Here is a 26,548-nt window from a genome sequence, read left to right as displayed (position 1 = left end):
ATTGGTAAAAAATGGCTAACTGTAAACATAGATGGATTTTAAATTCGATCTTAAGCTACAATAAATTTTAATGAATTTAACCCAACTATTTACCTATTCATATCATCATCTAAAGAGTAAAAGATGTCAAACAGAAATGATATATATTTGATTGTAAAAACAGTATCATTGTCCGACAGTACCGTTAATTCGAGAATAAGGTGGTCAAATATTATTATGGCTTTGTTCATTTCTGTGCAAGAGGAAGGCCAACTTGCAGGTAATGGTGGCCATTTTTGTTGCTGGTGTTATATTTATCATATCTATTATTATTTTAGAATTGTGACAAGCTGTTCACTACAGACTTCCTATGAGAGTAAATTAAAATACACACTACATATTATAGCACGTTTCTGTGAAAGCATATCTTGTGCCTAAAAGTTGTATTACCCCGAATATTATTCCGTATGACAAAGGATGGATGTATACCAAGTCAGTCAACTTTTTGATACTTTCATCACCAAAATCACACTGTGGCGAAGAGGATTATCGCTAAACTCAAACATTAATCAAAGATTAAGAAATTATAATGTAAAAACCTTCATGGACTGGTAAAGGCTTTCGTAACATCTTTCCTGAGACAAAGTCAGATTCAGTAAAAAGATAGTGTATATTACCAGCACTCTGAAACTGGCACTAACGGTTAGCAACATTACATCAGTGAATAAATTAACTACGAGGCTGTAGTTAATGTTTCGGACTGCTCAGACAGGTGACTACAAGACGCACGTTTGCGAATCACATACAAATTCAGTTACACCATTTGGGTCAAGGAATTCTATTTTTCGTAACTATGCATTCATTTTTCGTAAGACACAAACGAAATAAAATATGGACAATTTGTTAACTTATGGTTTTCTGTGTAATCAAAGTCGGCAACAGGGACATGACTTAATGCTTTGGCACGTGTAGTAAATAAATTTTAGGTCGTCGACAACTGGCTCTGCAAGTTAGTTTACACATTTAAAGTCCAATACGATAAGCTATAGCCATATTCTGCAAACCACTCTCAAGTGAATGGCAGGATGTACTTCCCACTGTAACACTTATTAGTCTGTCTTCCCGTTCCTTTCGCGTGTGGAGCGCGGGAAGCATGACTGCTTAAATGCCTCTCTCCAGGCGGTAATTACGCTAATATTAACTTCGCTGCCCCTACGGGAGCGATACGCAAAAAGCTTCAGTATACACACCTAGATCTCTCACATAATACTGGTTCTTGAAATTTTGTGAGTAGGCTTCCGCGTGACATATTCCATCTTCAGGTTTTCACCATCTCCACGACACTCTCCCGTGCTTTAAACAGACGTGTGGCCATTCTGCTGCCTTTCTTAGTACATGATCGATATCTCCTGTTAGTCCTATCTGGTATGGGTACCAAGCACTTGAGCGAAATTCTAGGATGGGACGCACAAGTGATTTGCAAGCAGTATCCTTCGCAGACTGACTATATATACGAAGACAGTAACTTGTTCTCGAAAGAACAGTTACTGTTGACGACCGTGCAGCTTTTCCCTGGAATAAATGATGACTGACAACCTCAGCTGCCGACAGGTGTTGTTGATATACCTCGATGTGGACAGCTGAAAATGTGTGCCCCGACCGGGACTCGAACCCGGGATCTCCTGCTTACATGGCAGACGCTCTATCTATCTGAGCCACCGAGGACACAGGTGAATAGCGCGACTGCAGGGACTTATCCCTTGCACGCTTCCCGTGAGACTCACATTCCCTACTGTCCACAATTCAACATATGTATTGTACCTTATAGACATTTGCCCACCCACTCATTACTCGCGCACGCTTGGAGATTCCCGTAAGAGTTTGGGCAACCTGTGCGCATTCGCACTGACGAAGGTCAATGTCTGGGTAGCCTTTAACTATATATACGAAGTCAGTAACTTGTTCTCGAAAGAACAGTTACTGTCTGGGTAGCCTTTAACTATATATACGAAGTCAGTAACTTGTTCTCGAAAGAACAGTTACTGTTCTTTCGAGAACAAGTTACTGTCTTCGTATATATAGTTAAAGGCTACCCAGACATTGACCTTCGTCAGTGCGAATGCGCACAGGTTGCCCAAACTCTTACGGGAATCGCCAAAGCGTGCGCGAGTAATGAGTGGGTGGGCAAATGTCTATAAGGTACAATACATATGTAGAATTAATGACAGTTGGGAATGTGAGTCTAGATAAGTCCCTGCAGTCGCGCTATTCATCTGTGTCCTCGGTGGCTCAGATGGATAGAGCGTCTGCCATGTAAGCAGGAGATCCTGGGTTCGAGTCCCGGTCGGGGCACACATTTTCAGCTGTCCACATAGAGGTATATCAACAACACCTGTCGGGACTGACTGTATGTTCCCAGTGTCTCGCCAATGAACTGACGTCTGACACCAGCTTTACCTATGAGTTAAACCGATGGGATGATTTCATACCCCCCATAAAATATTAGATCGAGGTATATGTGCGAGTTGACTGAGTCCACTTGTGACTCACTAATACTGTAGACACAGGACATTATGTTTCTTTGTTTTCGTTTTGCGAAATGCACAGTTTTACATATCTGAACATTTAGAGGCCGTTTCCAATCTCTTCCTCACGTTAAAATCATATATTGGTGCAGCCTTTTTTCAGATAGTGCCTCATTTAACAGGGCAATACATCTGCCCCAGCCGACCGGCGTGGTCGAGCGGTTCTAGGCGCTACAGTCTGGAACAGCGCGACCGCTACGGTCGCAGGTTGGAATCCTGCCTCGGGCATGCATGTGTGTGATGTCCTTAGGTTAGTTAGGTTTAAGTAGTTCTAAGTTCTAGGGGACTGATGACCTCATAAGTTAAGTCCCATAGTGCTCAGAGCCATTTGAACCATTTTTGAACATCTGCCCCTTCCGATGTCGTTTTATGCAACTCGCAATGTTATATCTGACCTTCAAGAACTACGCGCCGGGTTTTCATATTCTCTCGCTCGCTATGCGCAAATTAAGAGGGGTGTTCAATAAAGAATGATCATATTTGTTTTTGACAACATACCTTTACTCATCCTCGTAATTTTGATGGTCCTTTTCAAAGTAGTCTCTCATGAATTCAATGCACTTGTCCCACCGTTTCTGCCAGTCTTCAAGTACATGCTGGAAACCATTTTTTGAGAGGTCCTTCAAAATCGCCTCAGCAGTCTTCACCACTGCTTCTGATGATTGATAATGACTCCCACGAAGGCGTTTCTTCATGTTAGGGAATAGAAAAAAGTCACATGGGGCTAAATTCGAACTAAAGGGAGGGTGACGGATGCACTTCACGTTGATTTTTACTAGATCTTCAGCAACAACACTGGCAATATGCGGCCGCGCATTATCGTGGTGCAGCATCCAGCCTGCTTCACGGAAATGTGGTCTTTTGCGCTTGATATGAACTTGCAATGTTTTTAGGACATCCCTGTACTATTGTCCAGTTGCTGATGTGTGTGCAGGTACAACATTTTTGTAAACCATCCCATGAATATCAAAGAATGAGATGACCATAACTTTCCCAGCAGAAGCAACCACTTTTGTTTTTTTGGGGGTTGGTAATGAAGGAGATTTCCACACTGAGCTTTGCTGTTTGCTCTCAGGATCAAAACGATGTAGCCAAGTTTCATCAGCAGTGATTACATTTGAAAGAAACTCCGGATCTTCCTTTAACATAAACTTTAACTGCAGACCTACACACGAATGTCCTTTAGTTCGGGAATCAACAGTCTTGGAACCCATCGCCCACAAACACCTGTCATGTGTAATTTTTCTGTCACCAACGCGTGGGTGGCACCAAATGAAATGTTCAGTATTTCAGAAACTGATCTTAAGGTAATTCGTCGATCCTCTCTCACAATGACAGCAGCAGTGTTGATGTTTTATTCCGTGAGAGCAGTAACTGGAGCACAGGGTTCAACTTCCTTTCAAATTGATTGTCTCCCCTCTTTAGACGTTTTAAACCACCTTCGAGCTGTGCTGCAGGGAAGAACAGACTCTCCGTAGACCTCCTGTAACATTGGATAGGCCTCAGCTACAGATTTGTTGAGACGAAAGCAGAATTTCAAAGCCATATGTTGTTCCTCGCGTGTTACCTCCATTGCAGCGGCACGCGATACTGAAGATATCGGACCTTGCCTGCCTCTCACAGGCGGGAACCAGGGGTTGCAACAATGAAACTACTACGACGTGTTTGTTGCACATTAAGCTAACAGAATATCATAAGATTAAATTTTATAAGCGAGAAATTATGACCATAAAAAACCATTATTTATTGAACAGCTCTCGTATTAGTCCTGCAGAAAAAATGAACAGGAACTCTTTGTAAAAATTTAATGTAGTTAAATTTTGTACTGCGATACGTTTTCACTAGAGGCCGTACTTCGTGGCACTCCTTCCTACAACTGTATAAAAATTTGCGACTGCGCGAATATCTTCCACATCCAGTCTTTTTTGGTCTTCATTGACTGTTTTTATTACGCCACCGCCTTAGTCGAGAACTTACAAACTGTAAAACTTACGTCTGTGTAGATTTTACCTAACAATCTTGTGAATTTTAACAGCATCAAATAAACTATTACACCGTTGCATTCGTCGTGCTTTATGACTACGAAACTAATGTAGTTGTAATGGTGTGGATGGAATTGTCAAAGTAATTAGTTTTAGCGTAACGTTTACAAAATTCGTTTTTCTTTCATTACCATCATGGGCACGTTTAAATTAATAACGTTAACGAAATATCCGACTACAATCGTGGCGTAACTGCCCAATCAATAGAGACCAAAGGAGGTCAAATATCGGGACTAGCCCAGTTCGTGTAGTCGGAAATTTTTGTACAATAGCGCCACGAACAACATACTACAAATCCTGGGATGAATGTGGGGGTGCAGGTGCGTTTCAAGGTCACTTGAATCTGCAATTTTTTTGGTTTCCAAGTTGTCATGCGTCTGTGAAACTGGACACACACACACACACACACACACACACACACACACACACACACACTGTATCACTGTTTACGAAACATTCAACCGTTCTCTGCTAAAGACAGAATTCTTTCCTGAAACCTATTTTATTTGAAAGCAAACATGAACAAAAGTGAGCTTTAGCTTGAAGTGAAAATACAACAATACTATTATACATGCAGCACTTGATATGATGTGGTTTCGTCTCTTTAATGAACGAATGCTTACGAAAACAGTGTAATAAAAAAGTCTGCAAGAAAAATATCTTTTAATATTATGTCTTAAACAAACCTTGCGGTCGGAGACAGATGGTTTCTGCACTACTTTGTTCAGCTAGTTATTTTAAATTTCGTTGACAAAAACTTCTCCGTAACTCCGGTTTTCGTCCCGCAGCTTTGATTTTTCCTTGTAAAAATATTGCCGAGACGCTCAAACTGGGTTATCTGTTCCAGTGCTGCATTACTTATTATAGTTTTACATCACATGGGTGACTTTCCCTTTAATGCTGTAACATTGGTTTTATAAGTGGAGATGTTCAAATATAAAAGGAACATCTCCTCTAATAAAACAAAGGTTATGGCATTCAAGGGAAAATCACCTGTAGGATGTAAAATTGTAATAAGTGCAGTAATACAGGAGCAAGTAATCGACTTTCCGGATCTTGGTTCTGACATAGGAAGAAATTTCGACATCGGAATTGAAAACAATATCCTCAAATTTAACGCAATCTGTGGAACAATTGGAAATACGCTACAAGAAAAGCCACGAAAGAGAGAGAGACGAAGTTTTACTAAGTCATGGCAGTACCCATTACGCTGTATTGATCTGAAACCCGGGTTCCCACACAAAACGATACGAGCACGACCCAGATTGCGGAAATAAGATTTCTTCTTAGAGCTTTAGGGTGCACCAGAGAAGATCGCTCCAGGAATGAATACACTAGGAATTAGTAACAAGTTAAGTCAATACACAAGAAAACAGACCTAAATAAAGACAGATGATGGGAGCACATAGACATAATGCAAGAAAATAGACTTTAAAAAAATTATTGACCATAAACCACGGCCGGCCGTTGTGGCCGTGCGGTTCTAGCCGCTTCAGTCTGGAATCTCGCTGCTTCTACGGTCGCAGGTTCGAATCCTGTCTCGGGCGTGGATGTGTGAGATGTCTTTAGGTTAGTTAGGTTTAAGTAGTTCTAAGTCTAGGGGACTGATGACCTCAGATGTTAAGTCCCATAGTTCTCAGAGCCAATTGAACCACAAACCACGAGGGACAAAACGGAGGCGAAGACCACGGAAGAGACGAGCTGGACCTTATTCACCTACTGCATAAAGGAAGGAGGAAGGAGACGACGTTGTTTTCCGACTTGATGTTGGTCACCATTTTCTACTGTTCTTGCTGAGGATTATAAATAATCAGATTAAAGCTGCCCACGACAACACTATTGAGTTCGCTGTCAATGATGATAAATGATAGCAGCACGAAAAACTGGGGATTATCCAACACACAAAAGATATTTTTGGAAACATTTTGCTTACTTTTTTGTTGCTGAGGCTTCAAGACATTCAGTTGTTAAGCTAGTGCTCTACGTTAGTAATACATGAGGTAGCTGAGCCCTCTTCTTTAATATAAATGGCAAAATATACTGTAGCGGTCACTGTAGGACCTGCAGCACGATGCGCCCGAAATGGCAAGCCATGGCAAGTTGGCCACACTTTCCCCATACAGAGCTTTAATGTACGTTCAAACGAGCCATTGAAACTGCATGTTGCGACAATATGGTCTGGAAATGTTGTCCGGAAAAGTTGCTGGCCATACGAATTGCAGCCACACGTCTGCGACATTGCTGGAGCAGATAGGTTTACAAAGACCACTGCACTGCTGCCAAATAAACGAAAGCGAATTATGGTAATGGAAATGTTCGGCTCTCCGCTTTTTTGCATTCCAAAACGGGAAATCTTAGCAATAAAACGAGAAACTAGGCTTTGTAAGTCGTTCATTTCTAAGTAAGCGAACTGAACCCGAAACTGTAACTCGTGAACTGACGATGGTGGATACATACATTTTTCAGGAAACACGATTTTGAACATATCGTAAAAAGAAATCGCCTGACAATTTGTAAAGCGGATACCAATGTGAAAGACAGTCCACTATTTACAATCAGAACGGCAATCATTCATGGTTTTTGGCTACTGGTGATTCATACCGAAGTTTGACCTACTTCTAAAGCCGACTTGTGACCGATATTTGTATCTTGGCACCAGACGTTTGCAATGCTTTGGTAGAAACATTCACAGAATTCATTGGAATAAATTTGAAATAACGATCAAATACTTATGTTAATACTTTATCATGGTTCGCCAGTGCAGTGAGAGAACTATTAATTTCATAAATGCGACACATCTACGACCAGAGTTACGGGACGTGGAAAATAATGTAAACAGAGACCATAATCAAAAAGGAGCAGTTGGTGAGTTTATGTCCATGAACACGGAAACGCACGTGATGAAGCTCACAAAAAAAATTAAATGTTTTAAGAAACTACGTAGAATACATCTATGGCTCACTGTTGCAGATCATCTTCTGATATGGCGGTAGCAGAGAGAATGTCCTTTTTCAGATTACGGTCTTTGTATATCTTACTTATTATGTTCAACACTTTCGATCGTGTAAGTATCACATGAAATTCATGGTTCTCTTGTTTGTCTAATTCTACATTCCTGCAGGGAATTAACAAATCGAGTGAAACTACGAATGTGCACCAAATCTCGACCACAGGCGAAATAATACGGTTTCACCGCTCAGATTACATCACTTGGCGCTGCAGTGCTATCGGCGAGAAAAAATGAGGATGTAAGGGTGAGAATGAGAGAGATGCATTTACAGACAAGGAGAGAGGCAGATATGGCTTGGACACGAGAAATATCCTCCGCTCCTAACGGACAACGCCAGCACCTCGACCACACCTAGACAACAGCTAGCTCGATCAGCAATGTTGTCGGGTCATGCGAAAACACTGCGGTGGATTGAAGCCGATTTGCAGCAATGTTGACAGCAACACTAATTAAGGGCACATACTGCCGTAAAATATGCCCATGTGAACGCACCTTTAGGGCAACCCCTATAAGCCTGATCACTGGCGAGAGAAGACTTCTGCAGGCGGCGCGTGCGGCCCAGCAACAGTAAACAGAACAAATACTTCTGTTGCAACACGATTGCTCGTATCTCCGCCTGACCCTCACAGATGACAGGCCCCCCGTAAGTATTATCGCCTGCTCTCCTGGGGGCATAAGCGTCTACAACGTCAATGAACTTTGCCCCCGTGTCTCCTACTTCACATCACCACAATAGACGACACACACACACACACACACACACACACACACACACACACACACACACACAGAATAACGATATTACTCTGTTGCAAAACAGATGTCACTCTGCTATCTCGCTAATTAATAGCAACTCGGCAAAACGGCCCCCTGCTAGGATCGATATGTCAGCAACTATTTATTTCTGTTAGGACGTAATGTAAACACGATAAGACCTTTACTCAACTACACTGGCTATGCTTTCTTCTCTTCTAGATCGCTAGCTGATACACATAGCAATTCTTAGTAATATCTTGCCTGATGCAGACAAGGAAATTCGTGGCCCATAGTTCATACACTACAGGACGAAGATCGATTCACACTGCACGTCAACGGATAGGAAAGCGACGTCATCGTCAGTTCGAGGTGTATTTACGGTAGACGAAACGACAACAGAACGTCTCCTCCCTTAGACCAGGTGAAAACCATCCGTCATACAAAAAGTCCGAACTAAGGAACTAGCACCGACTGAGTTCATTAATGGTTAGAGCAAATTTCATAATGGTTATTCTTCACTAGTTTGTATGGTAAATTGCTGAGAAGTTAAACAATAGGAAAAGTGTCGTCCAAACATTTTAAAACAGCTATATGTATTTGCTAGAAGAAATTTATACATAGAAATCCGTCACTCAGTATTTAGAAGGTAATAACATTGAGCTTTTTTAACAAGTCCATTCTGTTTTTTCTTTTTTTCTGGTAACCAAATAATGTCAAAAACAATTTTGTCTCCTTCAATGGAGCTGACATTATTTAACTGAAATTGTTCATCAATTTTTGTTCCTATCCGTGCACGGTGTACGCTTTTTCTTTTTGCTGAGATTGTAAAATCTAAATCACTTTTCGCTTTCAATGATCTGGCCGGCCTCTTCTGTTGAACAGTTATGGAAAAATATGCAAGCAGTAGCGAGACATTTTGAATGTGCCTCGGAAAGAAAGCAAACAATGAAATGAAGACTATGCGCGGCGAGGATAGGATAACTGCCGATATTAGCGGACGGCTCCACAGTCGTCAGACCATCGTCAACGTCGAAACTTTCTTCCCGAACAACCTACATTTTGGCGCTCCATTCCATTGACAGTTCCATGAGAATTCCGACCTTAACATTCCTTTGCATTACGATATGCATCTATGTTGTACATGCACATTTTCTAACTTTATCAATCCATGTTTTATCGGGCCGTCCTATCTGCTTTCTCTTGCCTCGCGGAATACAACATAGAACTTCATTGGTTCATCCGTCATCCATTCCCATAGCCACATGCACTAGTCAGCTTCACTCTGATAACCACACGTTTTAACAAACAGAATTTCAGACAACGGCCGGCCGGTGTGGCCAAGCGGTTCTAGGCGCTTCAGGCCAGAACCGCGCGACCGCTACGGTCGCAGGTTCGAATCCTGCCTCGGGCATGGATGTTTGTGATGTCGTTAGGTTAGTTAGGTTTAAGTAGTTCTAAGTTCTAGGGGACTGATGACCTCAGATGTTGAGTCCCATAGTGCTCAGAGCCCTTTGAACCTTTTCTTTTTTCAAACAACGAGAAAAAAATTATTTTCTCAAAACATAGATATGGACTATGTTGCAGTATAGCTTTGAAAGCTCGACTCTCTTACAGGATGATGTAAAACGTCTAGAAGCAAAGAATGTGGTGATAGAGGACGATGACCAAAACCAGTTGGACATAAAGGAAGACAAATGGAATGGTATTAAATGGAATATGTACACCGAAAAACCACCTCAAAACACGATACGATATTGCAGTGCCTTTGCTGTTAAATAGAGCGATGCAGTCCTCCTTCGGACATGCAGGAAGAGGCCTTGCAGCGTCCACAGCTGTTAGGAAATATATGAAATGTACTCGCAGTTGCAAATGCGAACAACCATCTGCTCTATAAGCTATCGCTTGCGCCTTGTCCCGCAGTTACGCAGGGTCGGCCACGGTTAATCTGATTTGGCATGTTAATTTTAAGGGGTGGCCGGATGCCCTCCCTGCCGCCACCCTTTACCCCTCAGGACGGAAATAGCGTACCCCAACCGTCTGTGTCTAGTGGAATTCATGAAATAGTGTGAATAGGTTCAGATGCCTGCGAGCTGTGTAACAGGCGGAACGTGGGGACCAGCCCGGTATTCACCTAGCGGGATGTGGAAAACCGCCTAAAAACCACATCCAGGCTGGCCAGCACACCGGCTCTCGTCGGTAATACGCCGGGCGGATTCGATCCGGGGGCCGGCGCCCCTACCCGAGTCCAGGAAGCAGCGCGTTAGCGCTCTCTGCTACCCTGGCGGGTTATCCATCTGCTCTATAAGCGAATGACAATGAAAATTTGAGCCAGACCGGGTATCGAACCAGTATTTCCCGCAATATCTCATTCATCTGCCGATACGAGGCAGCCACTTTCAATTAAGGTTTCCTTCCCTGTGCGGGAATTACATAATGTGTGTACAAGTTGTGACACAGGAACGGCGACGTATCGAAGTTTGGCTTCTGCCTGTGAGTCGTGCACGAATAGCCAAAGCGGTAAAGGCGAACGCTTGCGTAATGCGGGAAATCCCAGTTCGAGGCCGGTCAGGCACAAATTTTTGTTGTCGTCATTCCCTTGTACAGCTGATGGCTATTCATATTTGCAATGGCGAATACGTTTCACGCAACTTAAAACGATCGGAAAAAGAAAATCTTCGCTCTTGAGGCACATTATAAGGCGTAAGAGCTTCCAAACAGAATATTTCAGGGCAAAATCATTCGGAAGAAAGGAAGAAGAAAACCAAGAAAGAAGACACTAGAAGAACTGGTGCAGAGCATGGGGAACCGAAACAACATTAAAATGAACAGTGGTATCCAGAAAAGAAGTGAATGGTTGCAACAAGGCATAGACGTTAGTGGAAGATAATGACTAGTTTGTTCCCTGATTTGACTCTTGTCCTACCTAACATAGTAATTCCCATTATGTAACTCGCCATTCCTCGCTGAGAACAGCCCGCCTCACTGCCTTTAAGTCAAAACTGGAAACCCACACTGATAGTAAACTTCCCTTTTCAGAAAAGTTTTGAAAACTATTCATTTAACCAAAAGCTGTGAAGGCCATTGTCACTATTTTGTTTACTTACTTCATTTTATTTTTTCCTGTCCGTCCAGGCCAATGGTTCCCAATTTTTACGAGACCATTACCGCTGAGTGCAATCTGATATTAGCTATTAGCTAGAACCCGACAATTACCAACATCTACTGAACTTCAGAATGAAAAAGAATGTTACTTGAAAACTTTAATTCTTAGAATCACGAAAAATAAATGATATTTAGTTTTCTTAGGGGTCTCATTAAACTACGGCTAATGAGCCAATTGGTACTGTTCGTTTCTAACTTTTTTTATGGTGAAGCAATTCTCAGTGCATGGCGAGTGCTACCTACAACTCCTCCTCTGGAAATGTTTTTACTATACTTATTGTTTGCAAAGTACTTAAATGCTTAACTTCTTAGACATTTTACGTCTGAACTGGCAGAAATTGCAAGAGTTCAAGCTGCTTTGTGTCAGACCACTGCCACTGCCACTGCCACTACTACTACTACTACTACTACTACTACTACTAATAATAATAATAATAATAATAATAATAATAATAATAATAATAATATGTAGGTCCTACAGCTGTGTTCGTTTACTTTTTGCGAAGTGAATAATGAAGCAATTTCTGGTCCATTGTAGGAACTATCTACAACTCTGAGAAGGCAATTTAATGAGATACGTGTGATGTATATGTCTCCAGTTTACTGTCATAATTGCATGATACACAGAACAAAACATGTGTCTAGCGGGTCGACTGTGTGAAGAAGACGATGTTCATACATTCGTTTCACAAGCTGTAATCTCCACCACATTGTGTCACACGTTAATGTTAGTATTTAAAAAATACAGTTATTCCTAACTTACGTAATCAGTATTATAGCCTTACGAAATAGCGATTACAGTAATAATATTTTTAAAACAACTTGGTTTCGTGGCTGAAACACAATCGAATCCTGCTTTACGCCTCAGGTGTAATTACCCCAGTTTGGGAACCACTGATGAAGGTACTACCCTCCACTGCAAAATCTCGTTACCAGGTTTTATGATTTCACTGGTTATTTCTACAACTTAATTTTCGATGTGTTAGATATAAATTATATTAGGCGTTCTAACTGATTTTCAGGTATACTTTCAACATTGATCTATTAAGTCCTCCCATTTCTTGTTCACGTTTGTCTGAACTAAAGAGGAAAAATCTTCATCAAAACGAAGCTAGTTCACCTACGTTCCATTCCCACATTTTACCCTGTCGTTTTCCCAGCTTATGTATTTCAATATTACCTCTACGAGGGCAGAGATTTATTTTGGTGAAAAGGAATCTCCTCGTCTGCCTAGTCTTTCTGTTCTGAATATCACAATATCTAGATAAAATCTAATGAAGTATCACTGACGGACATGTTCTTCACTGTGCTGAATTAAGATGAATCTCGTAAGTTGTATCTGTGAGACTGTAAGTACTTAACATCGAACGTTGTGTTCACATGGCGCCTCCCAACTAATTTTTTTTAAAGACTTCATGTTTATTATTTTTTAGCCGTAACTTGTGCTTTGTTGTTCATACAGTGGACATGTTTCGAAACAACTCCATTATCTACAATCGTCCGGCCCAAAATAAAAATACAAATGAAGGACAGTTTACAGATCGTCTCGACTTACAAACGTAAGATGACCTGCTGATAATCGAATTGTTCCTAAACATGTCCAGCGTATAAACAATAACACAAAAGTTGTAGGTCAAAGGTAATAAACACGTCGTCTATAAAAACGTACAGACTTTTTTGACATCGAGTCAAATACAGTCTCAAAATCTAAGAATTCGAAGTGATTAATTCATACTAAGTGTTCCAAAATTTAATTTATGACTAGCAAGTAGTTACGTCCACTTCTAAAGACAGCTTGCTCCTTCGCCCAGTTAAATTACAATGTTCCTTTGTATGGTTAGTAAAGGTTTTAATGAACATTTTGCGTATTATGGAGAGAAAGCTGAAACCCTTCCCGGCCGTTGCTGTAGAACGAAGTCTCAAATCTGAAATTTTTTTTTCCAGCAACAAACTTTCTGTTGTTTTCTGAACGCAGACTGCACAACGTCTTGTGCATATGCATGTAGGTGTCTCCAATGTGTTGGCACGGCTGTAGTGCATTCCTGTGCGCAACACGGAAGCACTTTTGCTTTTTCGCCCACGACACGTCAACAACGCGATGAATAGGACTAGACCAAGGATGCCTTTACAAACAACATTACACAGCCCACGATTTGAGACTGAAGATTGACTCGTATTTTGTGGAGAACGACGCTTTAAATCACCGTTCACACAGATTTAGGTTTTATTTGCTTTCCTTAAATCGCTTAACGCAAATTTCGGAATACTTCCTTAGAAAATGACAAGAACGATTTTTTTCCTGATCCTTCCCCACTCCGATTTTGTACTCCGTCTCTAGTGATTTCGTCGTCTAGGGGTCGTTAAAGTCTAATCTTCCATTTTTCCCTGTTCCGTTATCTCACTAGTGCAGGAAAATAAGACAATACACGTCCCTCTATCTGACCTCATTATCTTCGAAAGAGACATTCAATAAATTGCTATCACAGTTACTTTTTGTAGCACGATAGTGTGGTATTCTGCGCTAGAATTCTCAGATTCGATGGTACTTCGCCCAGTAAGTGATTCAGCTCCCTCTCGTGTGTGTGTGTGTGTGTGTGTGTGTGTGTGTGTGTGTGTGTGTGTGTGTGTGAGAGAGAGAGAGAGAGAGAGAGAGAGAGAGAGAGAGAGAGAGAGAGAGAGAGAGAGAGAGAGAGATCCCATCATCATACGTGGTCCACAGTTTTTGTAATTTGACAGTAAGGGAACCTTTCGAAGTAGTTTGCGCGTCATCTGTCTGTGAATCCTGTAAACTTTGTTCTGTGTGTTACCTCATTTCTACACTGAACAGTTAGAACATTATGATCATTACTATAGACACAAGCACATCCAGGCGATAGCAGCGTCACCTGGCGAGGAGTGACTGCTAGTCAAACACATACACGGTGCATGTAGTATCAGTGAGCGTGCTGTCCGTGTGTAGAGAATGGAGGAGGCGCGCGATCTATCTGAGTTTGACGGAGGGCAGATTGAGAGGGCCCGAAGGCTCGGCACGAGCATTTCGGACATTGCACGACTTGTAGGGTGTTCGAGAAATGCTGTGATGAGGGTCTTCAACGCGTGGCGATACCAAGGTAAAATCACGTCCAGACGTCATGGGTATGGGCGGCCACCCCTCATTACAGATGTCGTACGTCGTGGGCTGTGCAGACTGTCAAAACAGGACAGGCGGCGAACTGTGGCGGAACTAACATCAGACTTTAATGCTGGGCAGAGTACAAGCGCCTCTGAACACACAGCACCGAACACTCCTAACGGCGGGCCTCTGCGGCCGACGAACCGTGCATGTGCCAATGTTAACACCAAGACATCGATAACTACGACTGAAATGGGCACGTGACCTTCGGTACTGGACGTTGGTGCAGTGGCAGAGCATACGCGGTCTAATGAATCCAGATACATTTCTCATCGTGCCGGTGGGACGACGCGAATACGTCGTCTTCCAAGGGAACAGCTCCGTGACGCCTGTACTGCGGGATGGAGACAAGCCGGTGACAGCTCCATTATGCTCTGGGGAGCATTCACGCGGGAATCCATGGGTCCAGAGGAGCTCATGCAAGGCACCATGACGGCCAAGGAGTACCGTACACTGTCTGCAGACCACGTACACCCCTCCACGACGATCATATTTCTCGACAGCAGAGGCATTTTTCAACAAGATAATGCGCCATGACACAAGGCGAGGAGTGAGATGGAGTTGTTGGAGGAACACAGTGGCGAGTTCCAATTGAAAATGGTTCAAATGGCTCTGAGCACTATAGAACTCACTTGCTGTGGTCATAAGTCCCCTAGAACTTAGAACTACTTAAACCTAACTAACCTAAGGACAGCACATAACACCCAGCCATCACGAGGCAGAGAAAATCCCTGACCCCGCCGGGAATCGAACCCGGGCGTGGGAAGCGAGAACGCTACCGCACGACCACGAGATGCGGGCAGTTCCAATTGATGCGCTGCTGCCCACCCCCCTCCAAACTCACCAGATCTGAACCCAATCAAACACACCTGGGATATGATTGAATGTGGCGTCAGAACTCATCGCTTCCCTCCTCGGAATTTACGAGAATTAGGTGACGTGTGTGTGTGTGTGTGTGTGTGTGTGTGTGTGTGTGCGCGCGCGCGCGCGCGCGCGCGCGCGCACAGATATGGTGGCAATTCCCTCCAGCCCGCATCTCGTGGTCGTGCGGTAGCGTTCTCGCTTCCCACGCCCGGGTTCCCGGGTTCGATTCCCGGCGGGGTCAGGGATTTTCTCTGCCTCGTGATGGCTGGGTGTTGTGTGCTGTCCTTACGTTAGTTAGGTTTAAGTAGTTCTAAGTTCTAGGGGACTGATGACCATCGCTCTTAAGTCCCATAGTGCTCAGAGCCATTTGAACCAATTCCCTCCAGCGACTTACAAAGCCTCACAGCTGCCATGCCATGACGTGTCGCCGTTGTTATTCGTGCCAAAGGTGAACATGCCGGCTATTAGGTCAGTGGTCATAATGTTGTGGCTAGCAAGTGTACAGCCGGCCGTTGTGGCCGAGCGGTTCTAGACGCTTCAGTCCGGAACCGCGCTGTTGCCACAGTCGCAGGTTCGAGTCCTGCCTCGGGCATGGATGCGTGTGGTGTCCTTAGGTTGGTTAGGTTTAAGTAGTTCTAAGTCTAGGGGACTGATGGCTTCAGATGTTAAGTCCTATAGTGCTTAGAGCCACTTGAACCATTTGAGTAAGTGTACATCTGTATGTTTATCGCACTGTCCGAGGCGGAGATTCGTGACCAGCCGATTAGTTGCCTAAACGACTGTGGAAACCGCCTAAAAATCACCACCGGGCTGGCCGGTGTACCAGACCATGGGTCGTTATTTAATCTGGAACTGAGCAAGCTGTGAACGAATCCAAGAAGAAAATTGGAAAAGTAGTAAAAGAAAACCTTTACGATTTGACGATGACACTGTAATTTTGTCAGAGACGGTAAATGACTTTTTATGTCAGCTGAACAGAATGGACAGTTCCCTGAAAAGATATTACAAGATGAATATCAACAAAAGTAACCAAGGGTGATGGAATGCAGTCACCTATTAGGATGACTCCTCCTGCGAAATTTTTCTCTGTATATTCGTTCAGCTTGCCTGACATTACATCTTCTTGCATCACATATTTAATGCACGTTTACAAGATCTCATACGAAGTTATGGTCCATTTTAAGCTAGTCATTAACTGTAAATAATTGTTAACTCCACAATAGACACATCACAGATGACTGTAATATTCGAACGCATTATTAATGGTACGCTGCTTGGCTCATTCACGTCGATTAAATATATACGCGGAACGTTGCAAAACTACATGAAAAGGAGTAAGTACATACGATCAATTGTAGGAGATACGATTTATTTAGTGTTCTGTGGAAGTTTAGTGCACCTACACAGGAGACTGCGTGCAAAGCACCTGTGCTACCCATTCTTGAGTACTGTTCATGTGTTTTGGGTCATAACAATGTAGAATTAATCGAAAATAACTAAGCAATTCGGAGGCATGCTGTGTTTGTTATCGATCGGTTCGATTAGGACGAGAACACTAAGGAAATTCTGCATGTGCTAAACGCTATCGGGGATGTTCGTAGACCCAGCATTTGCGACACACGGCAAAACGATGCTACTGGCTGTAGCAGAAATCTCACTTAAGAATCGTTAAGTGCGAAATAAGGGAGATTATGCCTCGTAAAGAGGAATACAGACAGTCATTTTTCACTCGCTCCACTAACGAGAGGAACACGAAAGGGAACGATTAGCATTAGTACAAATTCACGTCCGCCATGCATAGCAGATTTGCTTGCAGAGAGTGTCTGTTCATGTAGATTCGGAAGAGCATGTTTCATCGACACGTCACCGTTACAGATAGTTTCAGCAAATGTCAAAAGCAGCCCTATATGGAAGGCGATGTGCAACACGAGAATTGCTCTTTTTAATATCAATAACCTGTCTTCCTTTGGGATACGTGCCTCCGATGCATACAGCACAAAGACCGTTCTGGGAAACGGTAAGGGATCAGGATGCAAACAGGAACTAGATGACACTCGTCTTTACGCGCAACATCCGTAAGAAGATTAGGAAGAGAAGATATAGTATAAATATCAACTTCCCCTCCTCATACGCCACACGGTCAATAACGAAGTTTAAGAAAGGATGCAAAGATGGTTTCAAGAACATTCTTTGTATCATTTATTTCATATTGTCTGCATCAGACAGGAACCGTTTAAGACCATGACTAGACACAGCATATATATTTTGTTTGATCTCTTAAGAGACAATTTAGCTGGTAGCGCCAAGAATCACATTCAACTTTTTTTTTTTTTTTTTCGGAAGGATTACATGGTCCTACCAGCAATAACTATCTACATGGTTCCTGTATGTTCCTTACAAGAAATTGAACAGCCACAATCCACAGAAATTATAAAAATAAAGCGCTACAATTAAGACTGGTAATTTGTACCATTCTTCATTTATATACATAACGCTGTCTACGAACTAAAACGCCTTATCGTGATGTCGTAGTTACATCACCCATAGTCAAGCAGAAAACAAGATCCTTGTATTGGTGTTATCGGCCTGGTTCACTTTCTGATGTAATCCAGCTGCGCAGTTCACTGAAGTCTCCAGTTATAGGTCGATGTACCCGGCCGCCGACGATTCTGCATCCGCTTCATTCACAGTAACTCCGTTTACTTGCGTAATTTTTCTTAACCATTATGGAACGCTGTAATGGCTGCCTACGAAGCGACTAAGCGGAATTTCAGCAGTTTCTGCTCGAATAAACGTCTTCTAAAAGAAAGAGTTATGTACAGCTTCGGACTCTAAAGGCCACAACATGTAAAATATCGCATGCAAATGCAGAAAGGAAGATTAAGCTTCACTGCTTCGTCGGCGACGAGATCATTAGAGACTGAGCACCAGGTCGGATTGGGGAAGGTTTGTGACGCAAATCGGACGCGTCGTTTTAAAGGAAACCATCCCAGCATTTGCCTTAAGTTATTTAGGATTTGAATATGTATCATCAATTCAAGTCTAGTGCCTTGCCAATACGACACCTTGCAATATAATCCTACTGAATTCTCCGCTCTTTTTTTATAAATCACAGACAGATTGCGACTAGTCGATCTATTTCTAATAGATTTCTTCACAAGGAAGGCCCTTTGTTCATTGCAATCTAAATTTTCGGGAAATAAGAGTTGGTTATGAGGTACCATTTTCGGCTTTTACATAAAATTAGCTGAGATTACCCGTTTCTTTCGATGTCGATATTACTTGTGTTTATCAACTTTTTTGTGTGATCCAAGTTTTCGACATTACTTTCAAATTGTTAACGTGTATTGGAAGTCAGAATCACCTTTCATTCGCAGCGACAGATTCTGTAGAGGGTAACCCCCAAGAATTAATCCTGCAAAGCCTGGTAAGAGAGTACTGCATTGCTTACTTTTCGATGGTTTCTTAGAAAATCATTCTGAAGTAATTGAAGTACATAGTCAATGTACAAGGTCAAAATACCTCAATATAAGTAATTGTTTTATTCACACAACAATAGTTTAATTAATACTAATTAAAACTTTACTACAAGTACATCGATGAGTTAAAAGATACTTTGCCGAGTCGAGATTTGTAATCTCTCATTTAAATTCATTCTTTTGAGATATACAGGGTGCTTCACAATTCCTGGTAGAGGTTATAAAGAGGACTGTGTAGAGAAAATTTCGATAAAGAACCTAAGTAAATTGTGTCCGAATATCGGATCACTTCAAATCCCTCTCTTCACGGTACGCATATAGCGGAGAAAATGTGCTCTGACTTGTGTGCTCAACAGGAGCCCACGGCACGGGCAATGTTTCGAGCATTCGTCTTTGCATTCTCTTCAACGTGACGAAGGATTTCCTGTTCAAAGTCGAGATTGTGGCCTTTCAGTGGAGTCCCACAGTCAATCTTCCTAGTCGCGATCGCACCAGTTTCTCGCAGCAATTGGTATGTGGTCTCATAACTATAGCAGGGACTGACAACGGCGCCCCCTTGTCAGTTTGCGTGTGTACCGCGAAGTGAGAGATTTGAAAGTGATGCCATGTTCAAATTTATTTTGTATCCAAGCGGTTAATTTCCGGACACGAGCTCCTTATCAAAACCTAATCCTCTCTACAACCCCTAGAAACCTGTAACAGGAATTGTGAAATATCCTGTGTATACTACAGGGCTATTACAAATCATTGAAGCGATTTCATAAATTCACTGTAGCTCCATTCATTGACATATGGTCACGACACACTACAGATACGTAGAAAAACTCATAAAGCTTTGTTCGGCTGAAGCCGCACTTCAGGTTTCTGCCACCAGAGCGCTCGAGAGCGCAGTGAGACAAAATGGCGACAGGAGCCGAGAAAGCGTATGTCGTGCTTGAAATGCACTCACATCAGTCAGTCATAACAGTGCAACGACACTTCAGGACGAAGTTCAACAAAGATCCACCAACTGCTAACTCCATTCGGCGATGGTATGCGCAGTTTAAAGCTTCTGGATGCCTCTGTAAGGGGAAATCAACGGGTCGGCCTCCAGTGGGCGAAGAAACGGTTGAACGCGTGCGGGCAAGTTTCACGCGTAGCCCGCGGAAGTCGACGAATAAAGCAAGCAGGGAGCTAAACGTACCACAGCCGACGGTTTGGAAAATCTTACGGAAAAGGCTAAAGCAGAAGCCTTACCGTTTACATTTGCTACAAGCCCTGACACCCGATGACAAAGTCAAACGCTTTGAATTTTCGGCGCTGTTGCAACAGCTCATGGAAGAGGATGCGTTCAGTGCGAAACTTGTTTTCAGTGATGAAGCAACATTTTTTCTTCATGGTGAAGTGAACAGACACAATGTGCGAATCTGGGCGGTAGAGAATCCTCACGCATTCGTGCAGCAAATTCGCAATTCACCAAAAGTTAACGTGTTTTGTGCAATCTCACGCTTTAAAGTTTACGGCCCCTTTTTCTTCTGCGAAAAAAACTTTACAGGACACGTGTATCTGGACATGCTGGAAAATTGGCTCATGCCACAACTGGAGACCGACAGCGCCGACTTCATCTTTCAACAGGATGGTGCTCCACCGCACTTCCATCATGATGTTCGGCATTTCTTAAACAGGAGATTGGAAAACCGATGGGTCGGTCGTGGTGGAGATCATGATCAGCAATTCATGTCATGGCCTCCACGCTCTCCCGACTTAACCCCGTGCGATTTCTTTCTGTGGGGTTATGTGAAAGATTCAGTGTTTAAGCCTCCTCTACCAAGAAACGTGCCAGAACTGCGAGTTCGCATCAACATGCTTTCGAACTCATTGATGGGGACATGCTGCGCCGAGTGTGAGAGGAACTTGATTATCGGCTTGTTGTCTGCCGAATCACTGAAGGGGCACATATCGAACATTTGTGAATGCCTAAAAAAACGTTTTGAGTTTTTGTATGTGTGTGCAAAGCATTGTGAAAATATCTCAAGTAATAAAGTTATTGTAGAGCTGTGAAATCGCTTCAATCATTTGTAATAACCCTGTACTTTCAGTGTAATTTTGATTTAGAAATTTTTCTAGCGATTTTGTTTTTGTATGCTTTTAGCCCTTTATCACCATGTCAGTACGGTTCAGTCATCAGATTATGAACGCGAATGGCACTTGAACACGACAGGTAATGTGTGATTGTCACTGAACCTATTTTGATCCTCTGAATCATATGGAAAGCTGGTCTATAGTGTCACTGGAAATGGTAGAGATGTTCATTTGATTCAGAAGACACTTAGTAATCCCGATGTTGGGCTTGTCTGACGCCGTAGGAATGGCGTCGCAAGCCACCATAATAAAAAGATGTAGGTGGAATTCCGGACAGTATTCTATTAATAAGACCTGTTTTCACTAGTAATGATTCGAGTCCATTACATAGCTTGGTGGAGACACTGATCACGTCAGGTGAAACTACATCTACATAAATTCTCCGGAAGTCAACTGACGGTGTGTGGCGGAGGGTACTTCTGGCAAGACGAACTGTCCCCTCCATCCCTGTTCCATTCGCGAATGAAGCGTGGGAAGAATATGACTGACGGTAAGCCTCTGTATTGGCTCTTAATTTCTCGAATCTTGTCGTATTTCGTGATATGTATGTGGGAGGAAGTTATGTTTTCCGACTCTTCCCAGAAAGTACTCCCTCGAAATTTCAATAGCAAACCTCTCCGTGATACACAACGCCTCTCTTGCAGCGTCTGCCACTGGAGTTTGTTGAGCATCTCTGTAATTCTCTCGCGCCAACTAAGCGATCCCGTAGCAAAACGGGCAGCTCCTCGGTGGACGTTTTCCATGTCTTCTATCAGTTCTACCTGGTACGGGTCCCAGATTGATGAACAGTACTCAAGAACCGGTCGAACAGCTGCCTTGTAAGCCATTTATTTATATAGGTCAATTACATTTACTTAAGTTTCTTCCTATGAATATCAATCTGGCATCAGCTTTTCCTACTGCTTTATGTCGGCATTCAACTGAATATTGCACTGTATAGATACTCCTAGATACTTTACGCTGGTTACTGTTTGTAGCAGTTTATCATCAGTAGAGTAGCTGTACAACAGCGGATTTCTTTTCCTATGTACGCGCAATATGTTACATTTATTTACGTTCAGGGTCAACTCTCTGCTGGCACTGATACCTCCTTATGAACAACCGCATCATCTGTGAACAGTCAAATAGCATCCGACACATTGTGCTAGATCATTTGTATACACCGAGAACAGTAACCGTCCTATCACACTTCCTTGGAGTATCCCCGAAATTACCTTTAAATCTGCCGATTTTGTTCCGTTAAGAGTTAATATTTTGAGACCACCTCTTGGAATTATCGTAATCTAATTCCATAACTGTTTTAAATTTTTCAGTATGACTTAGCACAAAAATTTCATTCTTAGTAGTGAATGTGACTTTTCGCAAAAAAATGTCATATTCGCATTCATATTTTCAGGTTCAGGACTCTTCTTAGACGTCTATATAGCTTTATAAAGTATGTTGTCAATGAAAATCAACGACAAGCAACGAAATTTGTATATTTTTAAATTGTTTGCGGTGCTCATAAAGTACCTATCCACTCGGTGTAAACACCATGGACAATGCGTTGGTGTTCCTAAGATTGTGCTACACAATAATTTCTGGTTCTTTACTCTACTAATACATAAGTACCTATTTAAAAAGTAAGTAGTTAATAAAAGTTACACATTTAATGAATTTGTGTTTTTAGCTTTATTGGTGGTGGACACAAAGTACCCCGCCTTAAACGCGTTAAAGAAAATGCGTTGGTATTGCTAAGGTTAATGAAGAGAAATTCATGGGTGTGCACTTCACTAAACATTGACTACAGGATTAAAGAGACATAGAAACAGCAATTTCACACACATTTTTGGGAGTTATAATGTTAACGAGATGGAGCTGAACGACCAAATAGCCTTGTTTCTGAAAAAAAAAAAAATGGCAGGCTTCGGTTCATTGATAAAATACTATGATCCTTCAGTTCGTTTATATAACAGACTGCATACGAAAAAATAGTACTGCCCAGATCTGAATATAGTTCTAGTTTATGGAATCCATATCAGAGCTCATCGAGCGTACAGCAACAAGGGCGGCACGAATGGGAGCAGGCTTGTTGGTCAGGCGAGATAGTAACAGTAATGTTTAAAAATCTTAACTGGCAGAAAAATGCTTAATATCTCGAGAGGACATGATAAGAAAACTTAAAAAAAACCGTCTTTCAGCGCAGCTCCTTACTTATCTATCCCGTAGAGATCGTGCAGAAAAAAAAAGTAGGGAAGTAACAGCACGCACACAGGACTACAAGTAGTCATTTCTCTTCCGCTCCACGTTTGAATGGAATGGAACTACAGTAATTGTACAGTAAAAAAGCAACCTCTGCCACGCACGTAATAGTTATTCCGAAAGTAGAGGCAGACTTGAAGCCAGAACTTTGCCTTTCGCGAGCCAAAAAAAGGAAGGAAATCTCACGCAGCCTGAAGCTGCGATCCATGCCAAATGATATATTCAGATGGCTCTGTTAGTAGATCGTTATCCGAAAAAGCCAAAGATCAGGGTTCTATCCCCGATACAATGCATACTTTAATCACGTACGTCGACTACTGACTTTTTTTGCTGGACTGAAATGCTAGCCTTTTTTTTCGTTATTGCACGAGCCCACAAACCATCCTGCTAGTTTGCTTTTGCCCCCCCCCCCCCCTCCCTCTTCCATCCTCCCTCCCCCCCCCCCCCCCCCCCCGAAGAAAAAAATACATTACACGTCACGATTGGCCAATGTTGACTTCACTGTGGTTGATCTGGTGGTAGATTTGTTCAGTCCACTCGGTATTGGTGCAGGTACTGGGAGGGCCGAGCACTCTTACACGCAGTATTTCTATGAGATACTTTTTCTTTATTTTTTATTCAATCTTTCACAGGAAGTCTGACTGGGTCTTCAAATAACATCATGAATTACCACATCATACGAAAAACATGTAGAGTAAAAATATCAATTAGAACAAACTGACCGAGCGAGGTGGCGCAGTGGTTAGGATACTGGATTCGCATTCGGCCATCAAGATTTTGGTTTTCTGTGATTTCCCTAAATCGCTCCAGGCAAATGCCCGGAAGGTTCCTTTGAAATGGCGCGGCCGATTTCCTTCCACATCCCTGACACCATTTGAGCTTGTGCTCCATCTCTAATGATATCGATGTCGACGGGGCGTTAAACCGAAACTTCCTTCTTTCCTTTCCTTCTAGAACATAATGGATTAATCATAATTCAAACGAGAGTATGAACAAGCCTGTTTTTACAATAGAGCGTATCTAATGATCGTCGGTCATTCAAAACACATAGTACACCTAACATACTCCCGAATTACTGCTCTATACAAGGTAAAACCGCAGTAAGTGCTTAGACAGCTTTTTAAAGGCATGTGTCCCCTAGCAACTAACTTCTGCAAACACTTTCTGACGTTTTTACATTAGAACAAAAACTTGCCCAAGTTTACTTCTGAAAATCGCTTGGACAAGTTCAATTTCTGGAACTTATTGCAAATGCCTGCAGACGCGTTTCCATTAGACGATACTGCAATGCCTGTGTTATTCTGACTACTATGCAAATGGCCGATACTGAGCAGGTGACTTTCAAGTACAACGTCTGAGCTGTACGGGAATATACCTAACGGATGTACGAGTATAGATCGTAGACGCTTGGTTGACTACATATAGAAGTTTGGGCGTGGCCCTTAGTCGCGCACGGATAGCCAAATGGTAAGACGACAGCACGCGATAAGTGGGAAGTCCGATTTGAGTCCCGGTCCGACACAAATCTTCATTGTTGTTATTCCATTCCGCAGCAGATGGTTGTCCTTATTCGCAACTGCGAATTCAATTAATGCGTTTCCACTAGAGTGGCATCGCGAGAGAGGCAAGTGGAGATTTACAGTGTTGTGCTTAAAAACCACAGCAGTCGTCCCCGTTGTTGCATTATTATTATTATTATTATTATTATTATTATTTTATCATTATTAAAAATCGTAACGAGAGACAACAAGTCAAGGAAAAAATGTATGGCTGAAGAAATGTATGGCTGAAGAAATATATGGCTGAAGTAATATATGGCTGAAAAAATGGATACAGCAGCGTATATATTTATCAAGAAACACTACTTAATGAATTGAAATCACGGCCCTTCGTTCAGATTAAAAGCAGTCTGCTAATGTTGTATGCAAGTTTCGAACACTCCTTGTCTATTGTACAATCCAATATTTGAAAACAGGATATCAAAATGCGCCAAGTTGTATTAGCAAGAAATCGCCTTTTAACTTTTATTTGATTTTTCCAATCCGTATTTATTACTTTTATTGCAAATGTAATGCATTTATATGTACGCCAATATTTTAAAAAATCTGGTTAAGTTTAAAGGCACCTGTACTACCTACTTCCCTTTTTGGAGAAACAAAGTAATGGGTAGCCCGCATCTCGTGGTCGTGCGGTAGCGTTCTCGCTTCCCACGCCCGGGTTCCCGGGTTCGATTCCCGGCGGGGTCAGGGATTTTCTCTGCCTCGTGATGGCTGGGTGTTGTGTGCTGTCCTTAGGTTAGTTAGGTTTAAGTAGTTCTAAGTTCTAGGGGACTGATGACCATAGATGTTAAGTCCCATAGTGCTCAGAGCCATTTGAACCAAAGTAATGGGTAAATTTATTTTGCACTTTCTTGGCTGACACTGCCCAGTTATATATGTTTAGGGGTACAATGATATATTTGTTTCGGCCCATCTCTTATTACGCCATTCTCCTTTCCACGCTAACATTTTCGTACCAGTACTGGAAACACAATACTTCTGCAAGTTTGAGAAAAACTTACAGCAACTGTGAAGTCCGGCAGGTACTCGCAACAATACGCAAGAAACTTTTCCCACTTACTTGTAGAAGCTCCTGGAATTTATGGATTTTGCTGAAGTCGACTTGATGGGGGTGTTTCCACATCAAAGAACTTGCAGAAGTACCTTTCTGCAAGTGACTTGCGGAAGTTTACTTCACAGTCGACACGCGCCTTGACGTTTCTCCAACGAGCGGAAATTGCCTGGAGAGATGAACAGTTATCACTGAGGTAATTCCGATCTCTCGAACAGCAATTTCGCCCGCGTCTTGGCGACGTCGATAACACGGGAGCACATCGTCAGCGCTCGCTGCACGTGACTGGCAGGTAGTGGCGAAAGCCATTAGCAACGCAGGCACGTTTATCTGTAATGGACGTCCCCCATCCCCAGCGTTTTCACACAGGTAGTGTTTCACAAGTTTGCATGCTTCATCAGCAGCTTCCAGTAAACTCCCGCAGTTACCTGAGAAGCAAGGTTGCTTTTGACGCTACAGTTTACTGACTGTAAGTTTTTCCCTGCCAAATACCTAATCTCCCGATAGTTACCAGTCTTCCTTCTCTG

The 26,548-nt window shown here is 42.5% G+C and overlaps 1 protein-coding gene and 1 non-coding gene across 5 annotated transcripts in view; one reads left to right on the top strand and one right to left on the bottom strand.

Annotated features, from left to right (window-relative positions):
* Positions 1 to 26,548, bottom strand: part of LOC126470417 (amidophosphoribosyltransferase-like) — a 262,045-nt gene that overhangs the window by 42,778 nt on the left and 192,719 nt on the right. The window contains exon 1 of one of the 4 annotated variants that reach the window (XM_050098274.1): positions 8,109 to 8,189. The exons of the other annotated variants lie outside the window; for them this stretch is intronic. The gene's annotated coding sequence lies outside the window, so the exon portion shown is untranslated. Of the gene's footprint in view, positions 1 to 8,108; positions 8,190 to 26,548 lie in introns of those variants that run through there. 4 annotated transcript variants of the gene reach the window in all.
* On the top strand, positions 2,258 to 2,331 carry Trnat-ugu (transfer RNA threonine (anticodon UGU)). Its single transcript has one exon. It is a non-coding gene; the product is annotated as a tRNA-Thr (tRNA).

Source organism: Schistocerca serialis, chromosome 3 (assembly GCF_023864345.2).
Source record: "Schistocerca serialis cubense isolate TAMUIC-IGC-003099 chromosome 3, iqSchSeri2.2, whole genome shotgun sequence".
Taxonomy (NCBI): Eukaryota; Metazoa; Arthropoda; class Insecta; order Orthoptera; family Acrididae; genus Schistocerca; species Schistocerca serialis.
Note: the sequence above shows the minus strand (reverse complement) of the source record. Positions and strands in the feature narration are given on the sequence as shown.